Below are 19,310 nucleotides of genomic sequence, written 5' to 3' on the forward strand. Positions count from 1 at the left end.
GTGACTTTTTATCGGTTTAAAAATCACTGCCACACGATACTGGGCTATATGAACTCATGTGATGTGACGTGAGATGACGGACAGTGTGAATATGTCAGTGTCAACTGACCTTAAACCTGTAACCTTGGACTTGGGGTATTTTCTACCCCAGTCTCGCACACATGCTACAAGAATTCCTTTATCCATCACCCAACACAGCAGCTCCTCTCACTATCTTTGTATCAGTTGGTTATTAATTGTTATGAGTTACAGTTATATTCTTGGAGGTGAGTAATGACAAATTATACTTCTTTGAGTATGGTCTGAGCTAGAATATATCCCACATCCTATACTGGGTTACTGCTTTCATATTGTGTTATTTTTTTTAATAACTATGGTATCCAGGTCGATGTGGGTTAATGTTCCGAAATTTGGTGGCCAGTTATAGGATGCTATTGATGTAGAAGAAAGTTAATGTAGTGATAATGATCATTTAAATGCAGATTTGATCTGTGATTTTGATAGTAATGCTGAAACTGAAGATGATGAGAGTAATTAAGTAGATAAGGAGGTATCAGAGAAGAGTCGCTTTTCTCTGAAAATAGAGCATGATCCACCAATGGAAAATAACGAATGTGCATTTTATTACTATGCCAAAAATTGGGCATAAATGGTATAAGAAGAGATCAGCAAGAAACATCTGAAGAAGGAGACCAAATACAATTACACTTTTGCCAAGCGTAGTTGGTGCAGGGAGAAGGCTTTCTCCACATAAGACAGCGAAAAATGACTGGAAAGTAATTTTCACAAATGTAATACGAACACAGGTAGTGGTGCATGCCAACAGTAAGCTGCAACAAGTGAGAGACAGGCTAAAGTAGCAAAACGAGATTTAATGTCAAGAATTAAATCTTGGAGACCTGAAACCATTAATAGGGAATTTGTTTTTTCATCTATATTTAAATCAAACAATGAACATTTAGAAGCAATGTTTGCAATAGGTGGTACAGGTTGGTTGATATTCAAATGTATAATCTTCTTGAAATATGTAAGTTTGTTTTTAACTTACCTTCATTTCGATGATACCAGTGCAAGGACAAGTAAAGAATTCTATACAACAGTGGCATTTTATGGATATTCTAGAAGTTTGTAGAGAACTGCCAATAATGTATTTAAATGACGAATATACATGCATAGATGAAATATACATAGGATTTCGAGGAAGGCGTAAATTTAGGATGTAAATGCCAAAAAGCCTAAAGAGCATGGTCTTAAAATGATAATTTTGAATGATACACGAACAAACTATTTTTTAAATGTATACACATACAGTGGAAAAGGTAATTATGAAGAAACTCTTAACTACAGAAGAAAACAATCTACTGAAGAACGCGATACAACTCGTCGGTTTTGGCCAATTACGTCAGATTTGCCAGAGATCATTTATTACACAGACCTAGCATCTGAGAGAAGTGTGTAGACCCAGAAAGTCTGACAGTGCTCAGATAGTTTACTGATTCCACACCTATGGACATCTACTAGATCTAAGTTAAAAGTGCTGTCAAACTCGGTTGGAAATACTTTGTCATCGAGGAAGAAATTTTCTTGACAGTTTTTCGAGAAAGTGTGGGAAAGTTAAACTTTTGAGGGCATAAGATGATAAGAACAAGTGCATGATGCATGACTTCTGAAACAAATTTCTGGATAGTTTTATTTGTGAAATCAATAGAGTGCGTTATCGAGTGGTAGCAACATATGATGGACTTTTGTCGGTCATATTTCTTACAATTTGATCGAAAAATATTTCATGTTATTGGCAGCAAATACCATATCTGCTGAACTCAAGTCTGGGGAGAAGTTTGTAGCGCGCAGTACTCTTTTTGAGCCACCAGATACAAAGTATTGTTTCTCACTGCCCTTTGCTCGAGTATACGTCTTACGTTGGGGTTCAGCCATTAATTTCTTTTTAAGAAGTTAATATAAAGGCATCATAGCTCGTCACCACTAACAATATGCAGGGGAATGCTCAGTACGCGAATTGACGAAGTTCAAGCAAAAATGCAGCAACAGTCACTCGTTTGATTTTTGCTGCTTTGAATTAGAACAGTACTCCTGTTCCCGACTTCTGAAACTTGCCTATTAATGCAAATGTCACACAAAGCTTAAATCGATCACAATTCATCATGTATGTTAGTTATTGTGTATTCCTCCATGTGTAAAATCACTCATGCTAGTACGATTCGTGAAACACGAAAATATCGTTTTCTGACGTATTTTGCACAAAAGCACTCGCCCCACACAGAATAACAAGGTTTAGAGTTGCCTTCACTGCCTTTTGTTAAACGCAAAGAGAAGACAATATTAGAGCTTTTTCCACTTTCAACTCTATTTTACAGCTCTTGAACCACATTCATCTACATCTACATCCATATTCCACAAGCCACCTGACGGTGTGTGGCGGAGGGTACACTGAGTACCTCTATCGGTTCTCCCTTCTATTCCAGTCTCGTATAGTTCGTGGAAAGAAAGATTGTCGGTATGCCTCTGTGTGGGCTCTAATCTCTCTGATTTTTTCCTCATGGTCTCTTCGCGAGATATATGTAGGAGGGAGCAATATACTGCTTGACTCCTCGGTAAAGGTATGTTCTCGAAACTTCAACAAAAGCCCATACCGAGCTACTGAGCGTCTCTCCTGCAGAGTCTTTCACTGGAGTTTATCTCTCATTTCTGTAACGTTTCGCGATTACTGAATGATCCTGTAACGAAGGGCGCTGCTCTCCGTTGGGTCTTCTCTATCTCTTCTATCAACCCTATCAGGTACGGATCCCACACTGGTGAGCAATATTCAAGCAGTGGGCGAACAAGTGTACTCTAACCTACTTCCTTTGTTTTCGGATTCCATTTCCTTAGGATTCTTCCAATGAATCTCAGTCTGGCATCTGCTTTACCGACGATCAACTTTATGTGACCATTACATTTTAAATCACTCCTAATACCTACTCCCAGATAATTTATGGAATTAATTGCTTCCAATTGCTGACTTGCTATATTGTAGCTAAATTATAAAGGATCTTTCTTTCTATGTATTTGCAGCACATTACCCTTGTCTACATTGAGATTCAATTGCCGTTTCCTGGACCATGCGTCAATTCGTTGCAGATCCTCCTGCATTTCAGTACAATTTTCCTTTCTTACAACCTCTCGATATACTGCAGCATCATCCGCAAAAAGCCTCAGTGAACTTCCGATGTTATCCACAAGGTCATTTATGTATATTGTGAATAAAAACGGTCCTACGACACTCCCCTGCAGCACACCTGAAATCACACTTACTTCGGAAGACTTCTCTCCATTGAGAATGACATGCTGCGTTCTGTTATCTAGGAACTCTTCAATCCAATCACGCAATTGGTCTGATAGTCCATATGCTCTTACTTTGCTCATTAAACGACTGTGGGGGAAGTATGCAAACTCCAATACGTAACTGCAGGATGCATACTACAACTTCAAATAAGAAAATGACAGTTCATAAATACACTGATAGCGACGCGCCGCTATCGCCTACTCGGACCGCGCCTGACGTCCAGGGGGACGATTTGCGTGTGGGCTGTAGTCGGTAGCTGTTAGCCAGTGCCGGCCGCGGTGGTCTCGCGGTTCTAGGCGCTCAGTCCGGAACCGCGCGACTGCTACAGTCGCAGGTTCGAATCCTGCCTCGGGCATGGATGTGTGTGATGTCCTTAGGTTAGTTAGGTTTAAGTAGTTCTAAGTTCTAGGGGACTGATGACCTAAGATGTTAAGTCCCATAGTGCTCAGAGCCATTTGAACCATTTTTTTGTTAGCCAGTAGGCGGTGGCCGCCTTAGAGCGAGGAACATCTCGAGCATACACTGATCTCGATGCTGTCTCAAGGTGTTTTGCAGAGTTGTTTATGGACGCTTTTGCTTTGACAGGTGGGTTAGAGAGCGAAGCGAATAATTTTTGCGGTTCCATCACATTGGTAACCTCAGCTGTTTGGCGAAATGTGATTTAAAAATATAGGGAATGGAGAGGGCTAGAACTCGAGTCTTTATATCTACATTGCACGACGCTTACCTCTAGCTTAATAACATATAAACCACTGTGACAATTCGTGGAGAGTGACAGCACTTCCTCCATACACAACCACATCCTACAGTTTTGCCAGATGGTAATAATAATAATAATAATAATTTTATTGTCGTTCAGCTGATTACAGCAATAGACAAAGTCAAGAGCATATATTTTTACATAAACTACTATATCGATGTAAATTGGTTTACATAAAATAGGTACACGTTAGAATACAGTATTTTCATCTTCAAAGAATTCATCAATGGTGTAAAATGGATTGTTCACTAGTAGCTTGTATAATTTAGCTTTAAAGATATTTACAGGCAGTTCTTTAAAGTCAGCACTTAGTCTATTAAACATCTTTAGTCCAAGAACTAGGTATGAGTTATGCGATTTTGATAATCTATGATATGGTACGTCTACAGATGTTCTGTTTCTAGTATTGTGGCCATGAATATCACTTCTCAACACAAAATTAGACACATTGTTTCTAATGCACATTAAAACATTGTAGATGAATAAATTTACTACTGTAAGACACTGCAATTTAATAAACAGAGGTTTACAATGTTCTGTTTTATCAGAATCTGTTATTATTCTTCTTACTTTCTTCTGTAAAAGTAAAATGTCATTTACATGACAGCTACTACCCCACAGTAAAATTCCATAAGAGGTGATGCTTTGGAAGAAGGCAAAATATGCTGATCTCACATAGTCATTGGGAACATGTCTTTTTAAATTTCTAATTACATAAATAACTCTTGAAAGCCTAACCAATATATTTTTAATGTGTGGCTCCCACGTCAATTTATTGTCAATAGTAACACCTAAAAATTTAACAGTTTCTAATTCCTGGTAGTTAGGAATCTCTTTGAGGCTAAAGTAAAGTGTCTGGGGTTTGTTTTCATTTAGCAAGAAGCCGTTAGCTTTGAACCATAGTGAGGACTGAGCAAGGGTATTTTCGGTCAGTGTTCTCAGTGTACCTAGATCAGAGCTTTTATGTAGAAAAGTTGTGTCATCAGCATACAATATTGTATGAGAATTTATGAATAAGGGCAGGTTATTAATCATTAGTATAAACAGTAAAGGTCCAAGCACCGACCCTTGAGGCACTCCGTACCTAACATTAACCAAATTTGATTTCTCCCTACCAATGCACACAACTTGTTGACGGTTCTCTAGAAAAGACCTGAACATATTTATACTGTTGTCATCAAAACCATAGTAAACTAGATTATTCAGCACAGTGTCATGCTCTACACAGTCAAAGGCTCTGCTCAGGTCACAAAATGTAGCCTGGGCATAGTCCCTAGCCTCTAACACATCTAGGACTAATTTTACGAGGGAGTCCATTGCATCCATTGTGGATTTACCTTTCCTAAATCCAAACTGTTTATCACTAATTATATTTAGTTTACCCAGGTAGGCACTAACTTGCTCATACATAATCGTTTCTAAAATTTTTAAAAAAACTGGGGTTATGGATATAGGTCTGTAACTAGCGGGACAGTTCTTTTCCCCTTTTTTGTATATGGGCACAACTCTAGAAATTTTTAGTATGTCGGGGAACTTACTTTCAACCAGGCATTTGTTAACACAAAAGGTTAAAGGATAAATCACACAATCAATAACATCTTTCAACAAATTACATGACATATCATAGTAATCAACACTAACTGAAGGTTTGAAATTTTTCACTATTTTTAGGATATTATTTGGGCTCACTTCTGTGAAAGTGAAGGTGCTTGGGGGAAGCTTTTCAAAGCAGCTGTCCATAATACTAAGTGCATTTTCAGGTGGTTTGATTATTGAACTACTAATTTCTTCAATGGACTGAATGCAATATTTATTAAATTCTTCTGGGGTAATGGCAATTTCCTCTTTGTGTTTATTGTGTGCAATGGAGTTTATTACACTCCAGGCCTTCTTGCATTTATTGTTAGATTTTTCAATGTTTACTATGTTATGCAGTTTCTTTGCTTTATTTATTGCCTTCCTATACTTGCATTTAGCTTTAGCATACAGGTCTTTATACAGTTCTGATTTACTGGTTTTGTACAGACTAGAATACAGCATAACAGTATTTTTCAGTTGCCCTAACTGTGGAGTATACCATTCCTTTGTTTTCCTTTTCTTGTAATTACTACTAATATTCACTGTACATTTTTTCAGAGGGATGTTATTTTCAACTACATTTAAAAAGCCGGAGAAAAACTTTGTGAATACAATATCAGCTGAACAGTGTTGAAGCCTAATAAAACATGTGTCCCAACTGAAATAAGTGAGGGCATGTCTAAACCTATCCATCCTCTCTCTGCTCACTGGTCTAGTAATCACAGTTTTAGATTCTAGTTTGGTGCAGTCTGAAGTTACATTATTAAGACTAAGATATACTGCATCATGGTCTGAGAAAGGGAAACTAATTACATCAGTGGACATACAAGTTCTCTTAATATTTGTAAATATATTGTCTAGACAGGATGAGCCTCTGGTAGGTTTGCAGTTAACACAGTACAGGGTAATTGTCGAAGCACATTTTTGGGCTCTGTACATGTGCTGGGACAGTGGCAAGTTATACTGGCCTAAGTCAACGACTTTTACCTAGTCTCTGCGGCGGCCAGGCGGTGGCAGGGTTTTATGTCTTTGACAGTATACATTAAAATGTGTGGGTGATAAACTGCATCCTTCTTGGAACCATTAGTTTATAGGTATATTCTCTGATATAGCTTGCTTAGTATTTACTTTCTTTTTTTTTTATTTCTTTAACATCTATTATTTGCTGAAAGTCTCTGTTCTTGTCTAATTCGTTCCACAAAATTTTTCTACTTATGTCGTTGAAGGCCTTCTCTTAAGTCTACAAACTTGATGTGTGTTTCCCCATTGAACTCTCTCTGTTTCTCTATCAGGCGATTAAGTGTGAAAACATTTTCAGTACCGGATTCCACTGTTATGAAACCATCGTGTTGATCAGATAATAGATCTTCAGCAATAATTTGTAGATGACTATTTATTATCTTGGTGTAAATATGTTAACGTTATACCACAGAAATTATTGTATTCCATTTACCTTTTTTGACTACTGTTATGATGTCTGCAACTGTCCATGGTTTTTTAATTTGGCATCTTTCCCAACACATATTGAATAAATGAAGAAGTTTAACCTTGAAAAATAATCCACCATATTTAAATACTCTTCGTATCTGTTAACGTTATACCACAGAAATTATTGTATTCCATGTACCTTTTTTGACTACTGTTATGAGGTCTGCAGCTGTCCATGGTTTTTGAATTTGGCATCTTTTCCAACACATATTGAATAAATGAAGAAGTTTAACCTTGAAAAATAATCCACCACATTTAAATACTCTTCGTTTATGCTGTCAGTTCCTCTTACTTTCTTTTTTTATTCAGTGCCTTGTTTAGTTCTTGGATCATTATCAGGATGCCAGCATATTGTTTATCACTTTCAAGAGGTTTTCCTCTAATGATTGGTCTTCATTATACCAGACCTTTTGACATTATGCTATCCATTTATCGTCTGGTATTATCTTCATGTTCAGTGTCTCTTTTTCAATTTTATTTAAATGCTTTATCATCTTGTAATTTACAGACTGTCTTCTATGCATATCGTATACAATGCTATTCACAAAGTTATTCTGCAGTTCTTCATTTCTTTCCCTAACAATAGTTTTTAGTTTATTTCTTTTCTCTTTATATTTTCCTTTCACATAATCTGTTTTTGCCTGTAAATACATCTGTTATGTTCATTTCTTTTCCTCTACTGCTTTTATTTTATCTTCGTTCCACACTCTTAGTCTCTTCTTACATTAATGTTCACTCCATTACTTGAGGCAAAAATATATAAGAGAAATTCCATTATCTTTTATGTGTTGTTCACCAAAAGCTCCCACTGTTAGAGCCACTGGATTATTTCCTTTTCTTGCATTTAAATCTCTGCACATTAATGGTAAGTCCATTTTGTTATATTTATCTACTTTTCCTTGTAAGGTTTCACAAAAAGTTTCGTCTCACTTTTTCCATCTTCAGGGCCATAAACCCATATAACTATTAGGTACCCTTGACCTTTTTGCCATTTTATGTAACTGTAATCTTCGATTTTGGATTTCTATATACACTCCTGGAAATGGAAAAAAGAACACATTGACACCGATGTGTCAGACCCACCATACTTGCTCCTGACACTGCGAGAGGGCTGTACAAGCAATGATCACACGCACGGCACAGCGGACACACCAGGAACCGCGGTGTTGGCCGTCGAATGGCGCTAGCTGCGCAGCATTTGTGCACCGCCGCCGTCAGTGTCAGCCAGTTTGCCGTGGCATACGGAGCTCCATCGCAGTCTTTAACACTGGTAGCATGCTGCGACAGCGTGGACGTGAACCGTATGTGCAGTTGACGGACTTTGAGCGAGGGCGTATAGTGGGCATGCGGGAGGCCGGGTGGACGTACCGCCGAATTGCTCAACACGTGGGGCGTGAGGTCTCCACAGTACATCGATGTTGTCGCCAGTGGTCGGCGGAAGGTGCACGTGCCCGTCGACCTGGGACCGGACCGCAGCGACGCACGGATGCACGCCAAGACCGTAGGATCCTACGCAGTGCCGTAGGGGACCGCACCGCCACTTCCCAGCAAATTAGGGACACTGCTGCTCCTGGGGTATCAGCGAGGACCATTCGCAACCGTCTCCATGAAGCTGGGCTATGGTCCCGCACACCGTTAGGCCGTCTTCCGCTCACGCCCCAACATCGTGCAGCCCCCCTCCAGTGGTGTCGCGACAGGCGTGAATGGAGGGACGAATGGAGACGTGTCGTCTTCAGCGATGAGAGTCGCTTCTGCCTTGGTGCCAATGATGGTCGTATGCGTGTTTGGCGCCGAGCAGGTGAGCGCCACAATCAGGACTGCATACGACCGAGGCACACAGGGCCAACACCCGGCATCATGGTGTGGGGAGCGATCTCCTACACTGGCCGTACACCACTGGTGATCGTCGAGGGGACACTGAATAGTGCACGGTACATCCAAACCGTCATCGAACCCATCGTTCTACCATTCCTAGACCGGCAAGGGAACTTGCTGTTCCAACAGGACAATGCACGTCCGCATGTACCCCGTGCCACCCAACGTGCTCTAGAAGGTGTAAGTCAACTACCCTGGCCAGCAAGATCTCCGGATCTGTCCCCCATTGAGCATGTTTGGGACTGGATGAAGCGTCGTCTCATGCGGTCTGCACGTCCAGCACGAACGCTGGTCCAACTGAGGCGCCAGGTGGAAATGGCATGGCAAGCCGTTCCACAGGACTACATCCAGCATCTCTACGATCGTCTCCATGGGAGAATAGCAGCCTGAATTGCTGCGAAAGGTGGATATACACTGTACTAGTGCCGACATTGTGCATGCTCTGTTGCCTGTGTCTATGTGCCTGTGGTTCTGTCAGTGTGATCATGTGATGTATCTGACCCCAGGAATGTGTCAATAAAGTTTCCCCTTCCTGGGACAATGAATTCACGGTGTTCTTATTTCAATTTCCAGGAGTGTATTATCTACTAATATTGCAACTCCATTACTAGCTCTTTTGTCATTACCTACACCCTATAAACAATGGCTATCTATGTAAACCTACAGCTTCTCTCAACTTTTTCTTTTTTCTGTAATCGTTGCAAAATTAATGTTTTTTGTTTCAGTTCTTTAGATAGCTCTGCTCCATTTAAATGAAGGCTTCTCACAGTCCAAATCACAATGCTGACCTTTTCCACTATTCCAAATTGTTAATCCTTTTCTTGCCTCAGTTGTCGTCTATGAGGGTTGTTCAATAAGTAATGCCCCACGTTTTTTTAAAAAGCCAAATATTCAAACGTCCTTGTTGGTGCTTCATGTTTGATGTTTGTTCTTTCCGCCAGTGAAGTTTCGAACCATTCTGGAAGATGGCAGAGCTGTAGTACAGTGTCCAAATGGCATCTACATACGACTCACGTTAGAAGCAGCATACTGTTATTGAATTCTTGTGTGCAGAAAAAGAAAGCGTGATGTACAACCATAATCGTTTGTTTACAGTGTATGGCGGTGCTGCAATTGGGCGATGGGTAAAGAAAGTTACAGCCTCAGGAAATGCAGAAACAGGGCTCCATGATCAGCCAAGCTCGGGACGTCCTGTCACAGCCACTGCTCCAGACATGCTGAAACGTGTGGATGCCATTATTCGTGCTGACCAGTGCATCACAATTCGACAGTTGGCCCTACAGTTGTCAGTCAACATTGCAAGTGTGTCTTCAATTATCGAAACTCTCATATATTCAAAGAGGTGCTCACGATGGGTTCCATGAATGCTCATAGCGGACCCCAAGATTCAAAGAAAGGGAATATCATCTGAACAGTTGGAGCATTTTGAGGCCGACAGAGAAGCCATTCTGTCATGGATCGTTACGTGGGACAAAAGCTGGGTGCACTACTTTGTGCCAGAAACAAAAAGGCAGTCCATGGAGTGGCATCATCCTCACTCACCACAAAAGAAGAAATTCAAGACAACCCCTCTGCTAGAAAAGTCATTGTGATACTCTTCTGGGATTGTGGTGGCGTCATTCTCGTGGATGTGATGCCAATATCGTCAACCATCAATTCAGATGCATACGTGAAGACTCTGAATAAACTCAAGAATTGTTTCCGACGTGTTCGATCGGACAAGAATCCAACAGAAATTTTTCTCCAACACGATAATGCATGCTCACACACAAGTCTGAAAACCTGGGAACACATCACCAAATTATGTTGGACATCATTGCCTCATCCACAGTCCAGACCTGACACCCTTGGACTTCCATCTCTTTGGGCCGCTTAAAGATTTTCTATGGGGAACACACTCTGAAGATGGCGAGGGTGTCAGTCATACAGTAAAGACATGGCTACACCCACAGGACAAGACCTTTTACCAGCAGGGAACACATGCTCTTCCACAACATTGGCGAACAGCCATAGAATGCGATGGAAACTACATAGAAAAATAGGACATGGGCAAGACATGTTGATGCATATTGTCACCAAATTCAGACTCTTAACAATAAATGTATTCTGGGAAAAAAGTGAGGCATTACTATTCCCATCTCCTAACTGTAGCAATGGGCACTGCACTCACATGAGATTTCACTTCAGTCAGGAGCACCTTGCTCACCTCAATGTTCACGTAGCTCACTGATGTGTTAACCGAGAACTGGTAATGGTGCTGTAGGGCCTCCACAAAACACACAATGTGTGTGTGGTCACAACAGCTATTTCACCCAGGTCACCCCAAATGCTGTAATTACTGTCCGTAGCCAGGCTGTTTGCTTCTCCACCCGATATAAGAATCTGATCCTCTGTGCCAAAATATTTGCACAAATTCCTCCATCACCTGGCTAAGGCTAGAATTTGCCTTCACAGTTCTTGTGATCTGATCCCCTATCCCTAATGTGTCCTGCACCATCTGGCCTACACCTCTCCCATGGCTACTACCTAGAAGCAAGAAACTTTTCTTCCTACTCTCTTTAGAAATTGACCTACAGTTACTTTCCTTGCTAGAAGTCTGCTGCATTCTACTATTACCTACAGCTGGACGAGGCTGTTCCCCTCCTAATTCTGGTAACAAGTCAAATATATTCAATACTGTAAGCTAAAATGTAGATGAAAAAGTTGAAGAACTGTCCCTTATGCCCACTGCTTGTTACCTTTACCCAGTTCCTACACTCTTTTTGCCCCTTCAACCTATATATCTCAAATTTTGCATGTTCTAATTCAGACTGAACTCCCCATCTAGTTTCCCTCTACAGTCACCCAAGTGAAATTCCAACCTTTAGTGTCAACAGACCACTCCCTCTGTGACTATCCTACAACATATCACACACTGCAACCCAGATTACATGCTTAAAAATACAACTGAATCACTTAACACACTTTAAAATACACAAATTTTCATTATTTACAAGCCGCAAAACTTACCCCTTTAGGTTAGCGTTTCAGGTGTATGATATAATGCAAAAAGTTAATTATTTCTTTTATAATGTCAAGTTGAACACATATATTTCAAAACCGACACAACACATGTAAGTCACAGAGCAAGTAGACAAAGTAAGACATATGTACACGGTAACATTCAAATCAGCACTGAGTCCAAGTCGAGCGGCCGCTGGCTGGCTGGCCGCTCAGGTGGCGTGGCTGCTGCATGGCTGGCAGTCAGTCCCACATGTAGAGGACGCGCGTAACTGCGCGGCGGCACTTTGAAAGACCGACGAGTCATAACAATTTCCACTTACAACAAGAACTCAACACTCACTAACTGCAGTGTCTATTAATTAACTCAACTACAATAGATGTAGTTTTTAATGCATCTTTAATGTATGCAAAATGCATGTAAACAAACTACTAGTGCAAAAGTTTCTAAATTGAACAACTTAAGATTTTTGCTACTTTCTGGAAATAGAAACTTAATAATGAAAGGACTCACTCTACTTAAACTGCTGGAATGAGAAACAGCACAATTAAATGGGATTCTCAAAGTTAACTGCGCCAAAACATAAACAAAAATACGACTACAATCCAACCTTACATTTTTTATGTTTTCTGGAATAGCACATAAAGAAAAGTGATACCTCTAATAGAACACTTGAAAAAATACACTAATACATGTACTGAAAGAGCAATTTCTACTAAACTAATTGTTACTATTATCTAAATAGCTTATCTTTACAAGAGCATAAAAACTTGCTCATCTCACCTGGCACAGGTGAGCTGTAAGAAGTTCTTAGAAAACTTAATCTACTATGTTATATTCATTTAGAACACACTGCAAATTGCTGTCACTCTGCATCACCTCTAGTATAAGAAAGTTCCTTTGGAAGGGGCTGACGAATGCAAATGATCGTTTCAAAGGCTGAAAAATGCACTGCTTAGTTGTTCATGGCTTATTCATTATGAACTGCAGAAAGTGGTAGTGTCTGCAGTTGATGCATCATCATTTGGACTAGGGACAGTTTTATCTCACAACATTGGAAAGAATGAACACCCCATGGCATTCACATTGGAGATGTTAGACAAGGCCCAAGTCAACTACAGTCAGCCGGCAAAGGAAACCTTAGCCGTCGATCACACACGGTGTTGCAAAATTTCATCAGTATCTGCCTGTTTTTTCCTTATACCTGATCATAAGTTGTTGACTGCTGTTTTTTATCTGAAGCATTATGTACCTGATCAGGACAAAAGCTGCTACGTTTGTCATAACTTCTTTTGGTTACCAATATGAAATTCTTTATCACTCTAAAGCACAGCATGCAAACACAAACACTTTGTCTGTCTTACCAATGGGAAGTGATTCAGAATTTGATCGATCAAAAGCTTCTTATCAATCTGATTCACAAGCAATGCAGGCTTCCCCCACTGATTGTCAGCAGATTGCACAACTGAACATGATCACTCGCTACAATAATGGGTTGACCTCTAAATCTGAATCAGTTTCAGAAGCATTAGTGCACCAATAACACACACACAATGCAACAGCCTTTCTCTTCAGAATGATGTAATTTTATTACGTACTCCTAATGAACAAATGCAAATTGTGGTTCCTGCATCATTGCAGCAAAATGTTTGGAGACTTTTACAAAGAGGACAATGGGTAATCATTAACAATAAGCAGCTAGCTAGCATTCCAGCATTGTATGAGGCTTGGTCTTGATTAGCAGACTGAACAGGTGACTGCTTGTTGCCATGCATGTGCAGATAACTAGGCAGCCCCACACCAATTTTTTTTTTTTTTCATTTGGCCTTGGCAACATATGCTGGTCCTTCATGGAACACTTGTTGATGCATACAGCAGATACGTGTATGTCATTGCCATGAATGTGATGACCAGCACTTGCACTATCAAGGTATTTGATCCAGTCCTTTGTTTAGAAGGGCAGCCTTAAATAACCATTGACAACAATGGTCATCAGTTTTCTTCATTTTTAATTCCAACAATTTTGCCAACAAAATGTGATTCAACATATCCAAATGGCCTCATTCTCTCTCAATCAAACAGTTACCTGGACATTTTGTTTGCACTTTCGAAGTTCAGATGTCCAGACCCTGTGCTTTGCACTCAAGAAAAAATGTCAAGTTGTTATTCCTCAGCAGCTTTCATAACCTGTCTTCCCAACAGCAGAATTGTCAAATGGTTGCTATCATTGCACTTTGCTGCATTAATTTCACCCTAAACACCCTGCTTCAGATGCTTATTTCACAACAAATTTCCTCACGAAGTGCAAAAGTTTCATTTGTGTCTATAACAAGCATTGCAGCTGAGAATCCGGCACTGTCACTCAGATAACTGGTGGAGCTCATACTGTTTGTGGCAAAACAGATGCCCACTGACAGCATCAAATTCAACATAATTTTTGTGATTACTGTGATCCTGCCGTAGATTTTCATTTTTCAGGAACTTTGCTTGCAACCCAGACTACAGCTCCTGAGCAGCCTCTGCCAGTGCCTGTTGTTTGGGTATATGGGATAACAAGACATCAATACCTGCCTGCCCATGCAGCCACAACTGCAGCCAATGGACCCATTACCATTCACATTGACATCAGCCACAGACATCGAGCCTGTATTAGCATCAGTGTGTCGCAAAACAGACAGGTTCCCATCATTTTACTTTGTATGCACTCCTATTCCATTTTTAGATGTCTGTATAAAACATTCCCTAATTTTCTTTTCAAACTTCTTATGTTAAAGTTCCTATATGAAGCACATGTTATGCAATGCATCAGAATTGTAGAAACAAATTCCCCCCACCAAACTTTATTGTTCAGATCATTCTGTTCATTATTCTGTTTGAAATGAGTTAATCAAAAGTTACTGCAATTATAAAAATTTGTACATCTTGCCACAGACAAAATCTTATGAGCTAATAGATAAATTCAGAAAGACAAACCACTTTCAAATTAAACAGCTATTTTTTCCCTTTTCAGTAATGTATTTACATTAGCCCATACTTAATTAGTTTAAAAGATATTGTTAATTAAAGATTTCACCTGGTTCAAACTTCTAATGCTAATTATAGCCAAACTACTGTAAATTTAAATGATCTGTTGATATACTTTTTATCACCTGATTTTTCTGTACCTATTGATACCCAATTTAGTGAGCAAGGGTAGTTAATAAAAAAATATTAAATTTTCAATAACTAAATTTTAATATACAAGATGGATCCCATGGCCATAATCCCATGATTCCCACTGCACAGGCACAAATTAATAGTGCATACTTTATCAGCTGCTGTTCAAATCGAATAATATATGAACAAAATATAATAATAGTCTTGTCAGCCAGTGAAGTGCAAACATTCCTACTTAAGGAATTTATAAACTATTACAAAGAAAGAAGTTGAACAATATCCTAGAGTGAATTTATAAGACCAAAGATCATACTATTTCATTCATTCTGTTCAGTCTGCTCCCAGCTTTTGTTTAGTTTGTTGTTAGTCTGTTTTCAATCTTCATTTAGTTAGCTTCATTCAGTCTAGGCAGTCTGAATTCTAGCTCAGCCTTGGGAACCATGTGTGCTGCCTCTCTGTTTGTTTATTCAGGCTGAGAGAACACATTTTATAGTTATGAGCAGTAGACAGCAAACTGTATGTGTTTTGATTCAGTTCAATAATTTTTGTGACTATAATAACAGTTCTCTGACCTTTTTTACTTAAATGAGTATGAAGTAACTAATTATCACTTCATCTGTATTGTGCACACTTTTCCTCTCGGAAAAGATAAGAACTATTAAGCTCTGCATGTTGTTGTTGTGGTCTTCAGTCCTCAGTCTGGTTTGATGCAGCTCTCCATGCTACTCTATCATGAGCAAGCTTCTTCATCTCCCAGTACCTACTGCAACCTACATCCTTCTGAATCTGCTTAGTGTATTCATCTCTTGGTCTCCCTCTACAATTTTTACCCTCCACGCTGCCCTCCAATGCTAAATTTGTGATCCCTTGATGCCTCAAAACATGTCCTACCAACTGATCCCTTCTTCTAGTCAAGTTGTGCCACAAACTTCTCTTCTCCCCAATCCGATTCAATACCTCCTCATTAGTTACGTGATCTACCCACCTTATCTTCAGCATTCTTCTGTAGCACCACATTTTGAAAGCTTCTATTCTCTTCTTGTCCAAACTAGTTATCATCCACGTTTCACTTCCATACATGGCTACGCTCCATACAAATACTTTCAGAAACGACTTCCTGACACTTAAATCTATACTCGATGTTAACAAATTCCTCTTCTTCAGAAACGATTTGCTTGCCATTGCCAGTCTACATTTTATATCCTCTCTACTTCGACCATCATCGGTTATTTTACTCCCGAAATAGCAAAACTCCTTTACTACTTTAAGTGTCTCATTTCCTAATCTAATTCCCTCAGCATCACCCGACTTAATTTGACTACATTCCATTATCCTCGTTTTGCTTTTGTTGATGTTCATCTTATATCCTCCTTTCAAGACACTGTCCATTCCGTTCAACTGCTCTTCCAAGTCCTTTGCTGTCTCTGACAGAATTACAATGTCATTGGCGAACCTCAAAGTTTTTACTTCTTCTCCATGAATTTTAATACCTACTCCAAACTTTTCTTTTGTTTCCTTTACTGCTTGCTCAATATACAGATTGAATAACATCGGAGAGAGGCTACAACCCTGTCTCACTCCTTTCCCAACCACTGCTTCCCTTTCATGTCCCTTGACTCTTATAACTGCCATCTGGTTTCTGTACAAATTGTAAATAGCCTTTCGCTCTCTGTATTTTACCCCTGCCACATTCAGAATTTGAAAAAGAGTATTCCAGTTAACATTGTCAAAAGCTTTCTCTAAGTCTACAAATGCTAGAAATGTAGGTTTGCCTTTTCTTAATCTTTCTTCTAAGATAAGTCGTAAGGTTAGTATTGGCTCACGTGTTTCAACATTTCTACGGAATCCAAACTGATCTTCGCTGAGGTCCGCTTCTACCAGTTTTTCCATTCGTCTGTAAAGAATTCGCAATAGTATTTTGCAGCTGTGACTTATTACACTGATAGTTCGGTAATTTTCACATCTGTCAACACCTGCTTTCTTTGGGATTGGAATTATTATATTCTTCTTGAAGTCTGAGGGTATTTCGCCTGTCTCATACATCTTGCTCACCAGATGGTAGAGTTTTGTCATGACTGACTCTCCCAAGGCCATCAGTAGTTCTAATGGAATGCTGTCTACTCCCGGGGCCTTGTTTCGACTCAGGTCTTTCAGTGCTCTGTCAAACTCTTCACGCAGTATCTTATCTCCCATTTCGTCTTCATCTACATCCTCTTCCATTTCCATAATATTGTCCTCAAGTACATCGCCCTTGTATAAACCCTCTATATACTCCTTCCACCTTTCTGCCTTCCCTTCTTTGCTTAGAACTGGGTTGCCATCTGAGCTCTTGATATTCATACAAGTGGTTCTCTTCTCTCCAAAGGTCTCTTTAATTTTCCTGTAGGCAGTATCTATCTTACCCCTAGTGAGACAAGCCTCTACATCCTTACATTTGTCCTCTAGCCATCCCTGCTTAGCCATTTTGCACTTCCTGTCGATCTCATTTTTGAGACGTTTGTATTCCTTTTTGCCTGCTTCATTTACTGCACTTTTATATTTTCTCCTTTCATCAATTAAATTCAGAATTCTTCTGTTACCCAAGGATTTCTATTAGCCCTCGTCTTTTTACCTACTTGATCGTCTGCTGCCTTCACTACTTCATCCCTCAGAGCTACCCATTCTTCTTCTACTGTATTGCTTTCCCCCATTCCTGTCAATTGTTCCCTTATGCTCTCCCCGAAACTCTCTACAACCTCTGGTTTAGTCAGTTTATCCAGGTCCAATCTCCTTAAATTAGCACCTTTTTGTAGTTTCTTCAGATTTAATCTACAGTTCATAACCAAGTGTGGTCAGAGTCCACATCTGCCCCTGGAAATGTCTTACAATTTAAAACCTGGTTCCTAAATCTCTGTCTTACCATTATATAATCTATCTGATACCTTTTAGTATCTCCAGGATTCTTCCATGTATACAACCTTCTTTTATGATTCTTGAACCAAGTGTTAGCTATGATTTAGTTATACTCTGTGCAAAATTCTACCAGACGGCTTCCTCTTTCATTTCTTCCCCCAATCCATATTCACCTACTATGTTTCCTTCTCTGCCTTTTCCTACTGACGAATTCCAGTCACCCATGACTATTAAATTTTTGTCTCCCTTCACTACCTGAATAATTTCTTTTATAAGCTCTGCATATGTCCATATTAAATACTTGTTTGTAAACATTATTAGAGACTGTAAGGGGACTGGTCATCACCAGCAGGGTCTGAAGGGCAGGACTGAATATTCTCTGACAGCCAATGAGTGTTCAGTAGTGTTCTTAGCATTCTACAGTGAACATCATAGCCAGTCTGAACATTAAACATGATTGCAGTGAGTTACTTAGTAATTTTTTTTCATTTGTTATGAGACACTACTGTTAACAATAGTGGTATGCAACATGTTCTACATAAGCAAACAAGAGATTTAATTTGCAGGGTATGATCCTTCTTTAAGCACAAATCACTTCTTTGTGCATATGACAAATGTTGCTTAGAACCAGCAACACTGCAACCCTCATCTGTCTTAACCTGCAAGGACTGCCACATTTGTGAATTGAACTATAGTTTACATATACAGTGAAATATCTGCCCCATATCTCAGTAGCTTTTTACAGTTCTTGTTACTAAGATGTGTTGGGATACTTTGTTGTGATCTTGTTTTACTGCTTTTGACCTTGCTTTTCATCTTACTATTCATTAGCATTCGAGCCACAATGTTTTTCTAATAATCTATTCTACAAAGAATATGACAAGGCATTGTGGCTGCACTGAGGACGACATCATGGAGATACAAAGAGCGACTGAAGATGAATTATTTGATGCCAAAAATGTGATGACACCAAGAGGTATATCATTAACACTTCCACAGATTCTGAAAGAAGCAGTTCTAAGAAGTATATGTTAGCAGGTGTAACACTACACTCTTACATGTCAACAAGAGATGTAACTGATTTTTCTTCCAGGTCCGAAGAATCTGAAAGTGATAGTTTTCTTCAAAATGGACAAGCACAATAGGGTCAGACTGTGGTGTCACCGCCAGACACCACACTTGCTAGGTGGTAGCTTTAAATCGGCCGCGGTCCATTA

The 19,310-nt window shown here is 39.5% G+C and overlaps 1 long non-coding RNA gene across 1 annotated transcript in view; it reads left to right on the forward strand.

Moving 5' to 3' along the window:
* Positions 1-3,812: 3,812 nt before the first annotated feature.
* LOC126162546 (uncharacterized) overlaps positions 3,813-19,310 on the forward strand; it is a 47,545-nt gene continuing 32,047 nt past the window's right edge. The window contains exon 1 of the long non-coding RNA XR_007535087.1: positions 3,813-3,928. This is a non-coding gene — a long non-coding RNA (uncharacterized LOC126162546). The remainder of the gene's footprint in view (positions 3,929-19,310) is intronic.

Source organism: Schistocerca cancellata, chromosome 2 (genome assembly GCF_023864275.1).
Source record: "Schistocerca cancellata isolate TAMUIC-IGC-003103 chromosome 2, iqSchCanc2.1, whole genome shotgun sequence".
NCBI classification, from domain to species: Eukaryota; Metazoa; Arthropoda; class Insecta; order Orthoptera; family Acrididae; genus Schistocerca; species Schistocerca cancellata.